The following is a 12680-nucleotide window of genomic DNA, read 5'->3' as shown; positions in this document are numbered from 1 at the left end:
TAAAACGAAACTAAGCCAAACGTACAAACTAAAAGCAAACAACTGAGCGAGAGAGAGAGAGAGAGAGAGCGAGTGAATGCACAAAAGTTTCCAAAGCGTAAATAAGTTTTTTGTATACGGCTTTATTTTCATTGCATTGCGGAGCTTAAAGTCTAAAAAGTATCTTATCTCTGCTGGCGAGCGACGACGCAACGTCTCAAGAGAAACGACGCAAAAATCAACAACAACAACAGCAGCAGTAGCAGCAGAAGCAAGAACGTACACACACACACACACACACACGCTCACATATATGCAATCACATGCTCGCATGTATTTATTTTTAGCTGACGTTGAAATCGCCGCTGCTTCGCCGTCGCCGTCTACAACACACAACTGTTCACGTCGCATCGCTGCGTCTTACGTTCGTCGTCGCCGTCGCCGTCGCCGTCGCGTTGCCGAAGCGTTAACCCGCTAACTAGACGCTCATGTTCCAAGAGCAGTCGTGGCCGAGCGGTTAAGGCGTCTGACTAGAAATCAGATTCCCTCTGGGAGCGTAGGTTCGAATCCTACCGGCTGCGAGCGAGAATTGACGAGAGCGCAAGCTGTCAGTTTTTTTTTAATATTTATTTTTTCTTTTATGTGTGAACACACTTCATTTCGTTTTAAGTTTTTATTCTAGAAACAGAGCCCACCCACATTTGCGTCCGTCTGCAGTCCGTTTTCTACCTGCGGCCCGCCTGTGTCCAAATGGATGTGGTGGGAATGAGTGAGTGAGTGAATGAATGAATGGGCGAATGCTGTGTGCAGCAATGCGTTATCTGTTCTGCTTCTTCTTCGTCTTTTTGTTGTTTGCTTGTTTGTTGTTGTTATTGGCTTTTGTCGGTTTGCGTGTTTTACCTGCGGGTCGCGGCAAACGGCTGAGGCGACGGCAATTTTTATGGCATTTTTTATCTCCGAACAGCAACAACAACAGCAGCAGTAGGCAGAGCGTTGCCACACTGTTTGCCTGGGCACAGCTTAATCTGGTCTGCTGTCGTCAACAGAGAAGCCGCCGCTGCCGCCGCCGCCGCCATTTTATGGTTAAGGTCGAACGTCAATGCGTCGGGTTTGAATTTTTTTTTTGGGCTCGTATCAAACATTTTTACATGAAATTGTTAGCCGTAAAAGCTCTGCAGCTGCTTTGTGTATACGTGTGTGTGTGTGTGTGTGGGAGTTGAAACGTGCCGATTGCCGCTTTTAATGCCCAGGGATATGTAGACTAATAATACATATGTATGTGAGGGCGAAACGGGTGATCGGGTAACGGGTAACAGGTAATGGATACGGAAACGGATATGGCGAACATGGCGATGGATATTCAAAGCAAATTATGGCAATTGAAAGCGAAACAAGTAGAGTTTTATATAAATACGTGTACATTTACAGATATACATACATGTATATATAAATATATTTCTACATGCATTTATATGTACTTTATATTGGCAGACAAATTGCACAAACGTGTCGATTGGCATTCTAATATGTTGCAAGCAACATTAGCTTGCCACACACATGAGTGAAGCCATTTAGCTGAAATGTTTCGAATTTGCAGTTACAAATTTGAGCTGGAAAATGGCTAAATCAAACTGGTGAAAGGCAACTAAAGCATGCTCAATTGTGGACATTTCATTATGCAAAGCTTTAAATATCTAATCTAGCAATAGTCTATATTTAGTGTATATAGTAGATAAGATATAGTCAGTGGAAATGTTTACTGCACTTTGCGTTTTTAATTTGCTGTGTATATTTTATGTGGACAAAATTACAAATGTTGTTTGCATATTCCATATAGTCACTATGTTTCATACTCTCCACCTGCTTTATAGGCTCTTTCTTTAAACTCTCCATATGTTCTATATGCTCTCTCCACTCTATATATTCCATATGCTCTACGCGTTCTACACATTTCATTTGTTCCAAATATACTCTCTACATTCCATGATTTTTGCAATCTCTATATTCCATGTGTTCCGCATGATCTCAGTACTCTCTATATTCCATATGTTCATGGCACTCATCATGGCACTCTCTATATTCTATATGTTCCATATGATCTCAGCACTCTCTATTCTGTCTATATATTCTATATTCCACATATTTTTCATTTGTTTCATATATTCTATATCTTACTCTCTATGCTCTAAGCTCTCTATAAAAATGTTTACATTTCCCTAAAGATTTAGAGGCATACATACGCGCATAAAATTAATAACTATACAAAAAATCGAATTCATTTCAAAAGACTTACCAACTTTGGTCACTTATCTTCCGAAAATCCAACTGAAATCGAAGCACATAGTTTAGACCTGTATAGAATAAGTTAAGTTATAAAATTACTTAGTGAAAAATACATAAAATATAATGCATATTACATATTTGAAATGTAAAAATGCCATACTAATACCTTGAATTAATCTTAAAGCTCACTTATAAGATATAAATAGATAAATTACAGTTTGTTAAAATAAATCTTTATAATTTAAAGCCTATCATTAATAGATTTATTTTAATAAATAATTAATCACACTTTTTTATGACTTTAAAACTTGTCTTTATGGAAATTCATTTAGACTATATCATTTGTTATATAAAATCAAACAATATCATATCTGAAATATTCAACATTCCAAATACATATCTGTACATCTATATGGAATCATTACGTTTTTATCTTGTTTTAATTTGTAAGTAAATTGTAAATTCGTTTGTCGCAGAGCTTGCAAATCTTTAAGCATATGCAAACTACATGCAAAGCTCTTCTAATCACAAGCTCTCGTATCATTCCAAGTGAACTACATATAGATATACATATATAGATAGGTATTCAGACATCTGGCTTAGCTGGTTCACTGCATACATTAACATTCAAAAAAGCAGCCCAAGTTGAGTTCCGATGTTAATCAGCTTCAATAAATTTGATATGAAATTTATTTTGTGTATTTTCTGTTTTTTTGCTTCTCAAAGTTGTAAATTCTTCACTTCAAATGAATTTCAAGCATTTTATACTCTGGAATTGATTGGATTGGAGTGTAAGCTGGGTATATTGGTTTAATTGGGGGAGAGTAGGCGTGGTTCCTGCATAAAAGGAAGATTCTACGGAAATTTGAGGTGAAAGAGAAGTTATGAGAAGAAAAGAGAACGGAAGAGAGGAATGAAAAGAAATGAAACGTAAAGGAAAATGGCAGAAAGTGAGACAAGATGAACGAAAGAAAGTAAAGGAAGTGATATAAGAAGAAAAGTGAAGAAACGAAGTGGAAAGCAAAGGAAAAGAAAAAGAGGGAGAAGATTTTCCTTTGCCTACATACATATGTATTTGTTGGTTTTTCAGACCTTCTATGTGTCCGTCCCAGAGGGTATCTTCTGGTTGAGCATTACCAGCTAGTGCCAATCGAGTTTGCTTTTATTTTCGACTACTAATTAAAAGACACAATAAAGCACTAAAAATATATATACAAATATACCTACATATATACATAAAAATTCTTATAGATATACCCACAATACATACATACATACATATATCTATTATAGCATTCACTTAGCACTGTTTCAAGTTCAAGTCTCGCCTCTTTAACATTCAATTTTAACTTTATATGGCCTAGTCGATACACATATGTATGTGTATATATATAGATGGATATTATATTACCTATACAAACATATATAGTATATATTTCTGGCTCTATCTATATTGAAGGTCCCCCCACTCGACTTGTTGTGCTGCATATCAATTGATTTAACGTGAATATATATATGTGTATATATACATACATTCATACATACATACATATATGGCTATAGTCTCTGGCTATGGCCAAATTGAATGCTTTTCCAGTTTCTATATTTGTCATAGCTCATCAAACTTATGGCCAATAAAAAATATCTCAAAATGGCCGCAGCTGGTTTTTTTTTTACGTTTCTATTTTGTCGCCGCCGTAAAAACATATTGCGCATTTCTCGGATGTTCGCAGAGCCTTGCGTTGTTTCTGTGCTTCGAATTCCCCAAATGGAGTGCAATAAAAGCGAAACACTTTTTGATGCTCGTTCGTGAAAGTCAAATGAGCGTATATTGGCTTTTTAATTAAATATCTAAATGTTCGTCTGTCCATATACGTATTCCTTATAGATGGCATTAAATCTGCGAACCCAATCTCTGTATTCCTATCCATTCACTCTCTCATAAGGTAAACCTCTGTCCTGCATGACCAACCATCTATATATTATTTCGCTTAACATCAATTTCGAAATACCTCACCTTTATCAGACAATTCTATTATGGATCTATTTCGCAACATGATTGTAATCAGCTCTAAGAGTTTTATATAACCCTTATGAATGTCATTTCGACTGACAACTGTTTACTTTCTGGACCCCTTTCGTTCCTTAGGCAACGCTAAAATATGCACCCCCAGTAAAACTCAATTATGAAATATTTTTCAGACATGCCGTAACGTATGTGTTTCGTTAACTCGAATGAAATATAATTAGAATTTTTAATGAGTTTTAGAAGAAGTCGAAATTGTATAAATAATAATAGAATTGTTTAAGATTATAGCAGTAAATAGAGAGATCAGGGTTGATAAATGATGAGCTGAGCTGCATAGCATATAAGATAATGATCGAGGCAGAAGAACTCATATAAAACACTATAAATATGATTGTAAATAGAGCTCCGTGAGCTAAATATAGTGTCTATTGTTAGAGAAAGAGAAAGAGAGCTGAGGTATAATAGATGTAGCTGAAGTTCTATTGAGTGCTAACTCTATAGGATATATAGTATATACATAGTTTCTAGATATGTAATGTCTATAAGCAAGATAGTCTTGATCGAGCGTATTCTACAGATCGAAAGAGAGAGAGAGAGAGAGAGAGAGAGAGAGAGAGAGAGAGAGAGAGAGAGAGAGAGAGAGAGAGAGAGAGAGAGAGATAGACCCCCAAGAACCCTACCTAAACTAAACATTTTATATTGTAGTATCTTCACAGTATCAACTAAAACCTCTATTTTAGTCTCGAAAAAAACGGTTCAACAACATTGCAGCACTTGGAAAATGTCAATGGAAGCTAAGCATAAAACTCAATCAAAGTCCAATTCGATTAAGTCGGTTACATACATATTGATATGGTATACATATAGTACAAAGGGAACCATGACTCACGTAATATACGCTGTTTCATGCTTATGTGACAGCCAACAACAAATGGCGTAATTGAATTTCCTGCTGTAGCTGTTGCTGATGCAAAATCGCAGCGATTGTAGCTGCAGCTGTTGTTGTTGCTGTTGATGTTGCTGTTGTGAATGCCAATCAAATTGGTGCAGCGCGCGCCGCAGGGCGTCGACGGCGGCGTCCGTGTCGTCGGAGACAGCGACAGAGCCATCAAATAGCTGTCAGGGACACAGAACAAGGACTTTGCATACGTACGCGTGTGTCTCTCTGTGTGTGTGTGTGTATGTGTCTGACTGTTATGACGCCATTTTATAAATGCCAACATGAGTGAACTTTAAAAAGTTGCTGCCACTGCGACTGCTGCGGCGGCGGCGACGGCGGCGACGGCGGCGGCTGCTCAACTCGGACTGGCAACATTTTAAAATTGTTAATTAAGATTTATTTAATCGAGTTGCCACCTAATTGCATTAACACTTAGCATCCGCGCGCTGTTCATTTAAATTTATGAATTCGCCACTCGACGCAAAAGTTTCATTAAATGCCAAGCTCTCTGGGCACTAGACAAACGCAAGGAATGCAAGGAGAGAAAGAAAAATTATATGAAATTTTACGAATATAATTAAAACGATTTTCCATGAAATTTAAAATGAATTTTTTGCTTGCGTACAAAGTTGGCAGTTCGCAGTTGGCAGCCGCCAGTGGGAGTGAGCGAGAGGGACGCTGAACGGACAGAATGGAGCGAAAAATTTGAAAATAAAGCAAAGTCCGCAGTGTCCGTTGGACCCAGAGCGAACTTTAGCTACAGGCACGCACACACACACACACACACACACATACTTTATATATATATACATATATACATATACAGACAAGTCCCTCAGTGCGGCTCATCCCCGCTCGTAACCGAAACAACCAACGAACTGCACGCAAACAAGGCGAAAAAGCTAGAAAATTGCAAAGCACAAGCAGAGAGTGAGCGAGAGAGAGGAAGAGTGCGGCGAAGAGAGCAGCAGCGTCAAAGGCAGCGGCAAAGGCAGCAACGAAGGCAAGTGGGCAGAGAGAAGGCGCACTTTATTTTGGGGCCAAGGGAATGTGTAGTTGAAGAAGAAGCAGAAGTAGAAGCAGCAACAGCAGCAACAGCAGCAACACAATAAGCAGTTCAAGACGAAGCCGAGAATAAGCAAAAAACTTTACAGCCTGCACTTGAGTGTATGTGTGTGTGTGTGTGTGCGTTGTGTTGAGTGAAGATTGCGAGCAGCTGAATAGCAGCAGCTGAGCAAGAAGAGAGAGGAGAGCGGGCGTGAACGAAAAGCTACAGGACTGAAACGGCAAGGGAATAGAGGAATAGAAAAAGCGAACTGAGCTAAGAAGCAACTGCTTGATGAATGGAGCGAATGAGTCGGCAGCGGGAGGGTTTTGGCAGAGTGAGCAAATAAAAACAAGCGACGTCGCCGCCGCAGCCGACGACACATGACAAATGGCGCGCTAGTTGACGTCGGCAGCGGCACTGAAACTTTTGTAGTGGCAGGAAAAAAACTGTAAAATAAAATGTCTGCAGACAAGGGTGAACTGGGGATGTGTGTATGTATGTGTGCATGTATGTGTGTATGTGTGTGCTTGCAAAAAGCGAACCTTGAGCTGTGTGTGAAAAGTCAAAATAGAAATGTATACAAATTTGTGCTCCCTTTTTTGGGGGGCGCCGCGAAATTGCAATTTAAAATTGCTGTCAGGCAGTCGGTCATGAAATGAAATACGCCAGCCAAAAAGCCGCATCCACAGCAACAGCAGCGAAGAACGGTGAACTAAAAGCAAATAGCAAATACAACAGCAAAAGTAGATTCAATTTGTTCATACAAATTTATCGCTTGTCGAGGCAGAGGGCGCAAGCGAGAGCGAGAGAGCGAGAGCGAGAGAGCGTGCTACAGATAGAACGAGCGTGTGGAAGCGAGGGAGCGGGAAAGTATGTGACGCGGGTAAATGCTGTGGAATTTTTGTACGAAAAACTTGGATTTGTTGTTGTTGTAAAGCAACAAAATGAATATTTTGTTGGATATTTTCGAAACTTGTTCCTGTTTCACACAATATGCGAACGCACATAGTCCACACACATTCATATTTATTATTGTTTATTTATGATGCCCTTGTCGACACTAAACAACAAGTTCAAACTTTTGGCTCTGGCTCCATTATACAGTTCACACTTGCATGTGTATGTATGTATGTATGTAAGTGCCTGTCTATGTTCATAAATATGTATGTATGTACATAAATGCATATATATGTACATATGTACATATGTAGGTATATAATTTTTATACATACATATGTATGCACATATGTATCTACATTTGTATCATGCATTCACATCTTATCATATTAGTAAAATATGTTTCCGACATTTATTGACAAATTCTTTTCTGCTATTCCATCTCCACATTGTTTCCCAATTCGTAAAAGCTTTTATGGTATTTATGGTATCTGTGGTATTTCAGAGTGTATAATTATACTATATAGAAATATGATACACGTAGCAGCTTCATATGCTTCATATTACAAATTTAGTTAAGACATTGTAAAACGGTTTTGGTGAAAAATTGGGTTTTGGGATAGATTATTATTCTCAAGTATATGTATATATGTACATACATATGTATGTATCTGTCAATCTATGTATGTACAAAGACACATATGTACTATGTAAGTATTTACATATGTATGTCCATTGGTATATTAGATTTTTTTATTCAAAATAAGCGGCTAAAGCAGAAACAGAGCTTAGTCTAGGCTAGTCTCAATTATTTTCAAAAATATGCCTCCTTAACGTACTTTTAAACACAACAATTTCAATTGCATTTAATAATATAGCTACTATACATCATTAAGATCCACATATGTCAATAACTTTTTATTGGCTGGAGAATTTCCAGATACGCCCAGATTAGTTTCCTTAGTTTCTACGTTTTCTTTAGTTTATTCACTAGGTCTGTAAGCTCTCTATCCAATAATATATATCTGAGATGGATGTGTACTACGTTTAACTAGGCCAGAGGATCAAAAATGGAGTCGAAACGTTTTTGTAATATCTGTACGTAAGAGTAGCTGTATGTCAAAGCAATATATCTCATTTGTGTCTGAAAAGTCAGTAAAGAAATATATGTATGTCTCAAAAAGTAAGTAGTTGAAAGAAAAAACGGACACTTAAAATGTTAAGATATGCGTATTCGACATATATTTCATATCTTTACTAGGAAAATATCTATAAAATTAAACAGAAATGCATATAGAACCTCCATATCTCAGAACAACTTTCTTAAATGTATCTAAAACTACTGCACATTCTAAAAGATACATGTAGCGTTCCAATTGGAACTCGTATCTGTGCTCAATGTTTAATCTCTAAACACTTTTATCAAATATTGTTAGAAACCGGAAATATATGAGGAAATATTACTGATTAGAGTATGTTGCAAAGAGTCATCAAGAGTATATACATATATTATCAGTCTATATACATACATATGCTTTTTCATATGGTACATAAATGAGAGCGGATATTTCAATGATATATACTAAGCGAAAAGAACTTATTACTAAGTGTCTGAATCGAGAAAACAAACCAATTTTATCTTGGAAAGTTCATAAGGCGGTTTCTTTTAAGTTGATAAGAATATTGTGACATAAACTGGAGATAATTCAATTATACAAAATTATATATAGTATACATACAGATTATTATTCATATTCCTTGAGAGATGTTGAAGAAGTCAACCTAAAAAAAGTTCTTTTTCAAAACATCTAGACAAGTACTTGATAGACGCATCTAACAATCTCTCTATGATGTCTAGACTCATATCTCTTTAATAATCTAATGTAGAAATATAATCGAATGATTAATTGTAATTTTATAAGCAATATGTAGAAATATGCCGCTAAAGTGGAGATTTTTAAATGCATTCCTGTATATCATTGCTGTAGATTATATATGAAAGGGGTTTCTGCTCATATAGGGGTCCAAAATATTCATATCTAATGAGGAATATAAATGTATGTCGGCCCGTACAAGTTCCGCATTGAGATTGTGGCACAATTGAAAGCAATTCGGAATCAATTAGAAAAGAAATTTGAAGAACTCGAAGAATCGCTTTCAAGTAGAAGCGACCACAAAGGGAAGCGAAGAAAACTAAGTTCCGAGTTTTGTTTTCTCACGCACAAAGCGCCGTCGCCGTTGCCGCCGCTGTCGCTGTCGACGTCGACCGCACTTCACAAATGAGTGCACATCATTTTGATGGGCTCCCCAGTGCCGCAATCTCACTCTCTCTCTCGCGCTCTCTCACCCCTCCGCTGCTCTACTGCGCCTTTAACTCGTTCGCCGCGCCGCATCAAGAGCAATAAAAAAAGAATTATTTCTGTGCATGTGTGTGTGTGTGTGTGTTTGTGTTGAAAATCAAACATAACAAGGCGAATGCCGGCACACAGACGCGACGGCAAAGTGCAGCGAGAGCGACGGCAAAGTGCGGCGAGACGAACGGCATTGCGGCGAGGCTATCATCTTCCATTCCAATGAAGCGAAATATTTCGAAAAACAAGCCAATTGGTCATGTCTCGACCTCGGCGAGACTGCAGCAGCCTGTGTCTGCGTGTGTGTGTGTGTTGCTTGTGTTTGTGTATGTGTGCACGCGCTTATTATTCGATTAACTCGAATGGCCCTGCAGCGGCAATATAACTTTTATTTGAGTTCCGCCTACAGTCTGACAGCAAGCAAAAAAAGCACAAATCTAGCAAAACAGAAAGCAGAAAGCAGAGCGAAGAGTGAAGAGCGCATAAAACAGGTGCACACTCAAAGAGTTACTCACACTCATACACACACACATGCACATAGTCATAGAACGTCAGTCACTCTCATCAGCATCGGGTCGTTTGGTTCACACATTGCACAGCTGCAGAATATCTGTATCAGCAGTTCGCCAAGAGCCAAAGCCAAGAGCCAGGCATCTGCTAAGCTAACCTACCCAGCACACCTCACATCCCAGCCCCTTCTCCTGCTCCTCCTCCTCCACCTCCTCCTCCTCCTACGTTTGGTTCATTTCGACTGCGCCTGCCTTTGGCAAACGGCATCCAATGAAGCCGCAAAATTGTGGCTGGCTCCGAACGTTGTTCAAAATGGCAAATTGCCATGCGAACCAGCCAGAGAGCCGGGGGTGAGAGTGCCTGCAAAACAAAAGCAACAACAGCAGCAGCAGCAACAACAACATTGAAATCGAATTCGCTTTGCGTGTTTTTCGCATATCGTGTATTGTTGTTGCTGCTGTTGCTGCTTCGGGAGGGGAGCGGGGCGCACCTTGAACGCCCGCAACAGCTAAACGTGCCGAGGATTCGCTTGGTTAACGCTCATTTTGTTGTTTTCTTTTGTTCACTCACTCGCATGCTCGCTCGCTTGCACACACACACACACACACACACACATAGCAACAGCCTGTGCTAGCGCCTTGTGCATCCCGTCTCTGTCTGTCGACTGACCTTTTCCATTAGTTTTTAATCGCTCTTCGACATTCCCAAGCGAACAGCAACGGGTTCAAAGTTGAAGCGTGCAGCGGAACGTGATACGAAATGAACAACTGGAACTGGAACTGGAGCTCCCTCCAGCTTGAGCTGGAACTGGAACTGGTTGCAGCAAAAGTTGACTGAGCTTAGCCAGTTTAGACCCATGTTTCGACTATCTTGCACCCAGATCTCTGGCTAAATACAAATTTCCTCAATTCCAGGGAAATTGCACAGCGAACTCAAATCCTAATGGAATTTTTGATAAGATTGTGGAAAGGTAAAGGCTTTCTTCTAGTTGCTGAGCTGCTCACTGAGCCGCTACATAAAGTGAATGCATTGTAAATCATAACTGATTTTTTTGTATAGGTCGTAGACCTATTTTATCCATAAGTATTGCTCTTGCTGAGCAGAATTAGTAATAGTCACTTTAACTCATTGAAAACTCATAGAAATGCGAAGGAAATACTTCGCTTTAGTTTGGGTTTTACTTAACCAAAGTTGGGAAACCTTCGCTTGTTCCTTGGGTCTGAGCTAGTTTCCATATTCTAAAATTCTAGTTTGAGCTCGAATTTTGATTATTTCAGCTCTAGTTTGAGTTTTACATAACCAAAGTTGGGAAACCTTCGCTTTTTCCTTGAGTCTGACCTAGTTTCCATATTCAAAAATTCTAGTTTGAGCTCGAATATTGATTATTTCAGCTCTACTTTCTGCCTAAAGCTTCTAAGCAGCTACATAGTCTGTAGAAGTTCTTAAGCTGAGCCTCTATTTACAAATATATTGTTTGTAATTCCTAAAAAGAGACTATTTCCCATCTAAAATCTCTTTCTTTTCACCTCTAGTCTTTTCTTTCTAGCAGTCTTCACTAATCTTTCCTTCAGTTTTCTAGTCTTCTCTTATTTTGTTTTCTATGCATTTGTCTTTCATTTTCTCCTGCCATCTAGTACGATGACGATAGAAACGACTTTGATCTTATACTTTATTTCTCAATTCTATTGGATCTTCTCTTCTTTCGTCTTATGATTCTTCCAATTCGTACCCTCTCGTCCCACTTTAACTCTCGTCCTCGTTCCTCTCCAGCCCTTTTTACTTCTCAACAGCTTTCTTCTGTCATTTCTTCTGTATCTTGCTGTTCTTCTATCTTTCAAATCTTTCGTTATATTTTCTCTTATCTCTCATCTATCTCACATCCCTAATATATCAAACATATCTAACTGTCCCTTCTTCCTCATCTTTCATCTATCATCATATTATCCAATAGCCCCTATTCAACACTTTATGCACTTTCTAGTGCTGCATAATTTGTTATTAACTCAAACTTAATAGCTTTCATCAAGTTAAGTCTCTAAGCATTGTGCACAAAGTTTTGTTCAAGCAGATAACTATGCCAATCACTGAAGAAGGAAAGTTTTGACACTGTCCGAGCTGTCGAGACAACTGCGAATAATCTGCTAAAACTGTAAAACAAGCCAAAGGCTTAAAAATGTTGCAAAATTACTTTAGCAAACAACTCGGCTAAGCTTTAAAATTGTTTTGTGTGGCATTTTATTTAGGCCACAGACAAAATGAAAGACTGGTAAGAGAATATGGGAGCAGAAAATTTAACTGAAAACAGACTAAATAATTTAGATGAATTATACTTTTGGAATAAGTCAAGGATTTTTATCAGAGAAGCTGGACGAGGCCGGAGTGTAGGAGCTCAGATTGATGTACAGGCGGTTAAAGAGATGAAACAACTAAGACACCTTGGCCAAATCGACTAGGCCTAATCAAGGACAACCTTTGTCATTAATCAAACGAAGATGGTGGAAGAGAAAAAGACCAAAATACTTTATGGGAATAGACCACGCCTACGCCTGCCTGTTTTCATACGATGTTCCTTTCTGCTCAATTTTCACAGTGTAAAAGGCGTAAATAGAGTTCATATATGCTATAGGAATCATCAATTCATAG

At 38.5% G+C, this 12680-nt stretch overlaps 1 non-coding gene across 1 annotated transcript; it reads left to right on the top strand.

Annotated features, from left to right (window-relative positions):
• Positions 1-478: 478 nt before the first annotated feature.
• TRNAS-AGA (transfer RNA serine (anticodon AGA)) lies at positions 479-560 on the top strand. The gene has a single exon. It is a non-coding gene; the product is annotated as a tRNA-Ser (tRNA).
• The last annotated feature ends 12120 nt before the right edge of the window (positions 561-12680 follow it).

The sequence above is a fragment of the Drosophila navojoa genome, chromosome 5 (genome assembly GCF_054131105.1).
Source record: "Drosophila navojoa isolate 15081-1374.11 chromosome 5, UAZ_NAV_1.0, whole genome shotgun sequence".
NCBI classification, from domain to species: domain Eukaryota; kingdom Metazoa; phylum Arthropoda; class Insecta; order Diptera; family Drosophilidae; genus Drosophila; species Drosophila navojoa.
Note: the sequence above shows the minus strand (reverse complement) of the source record. Positions and strands in the feature narration are given on the sequence as shown.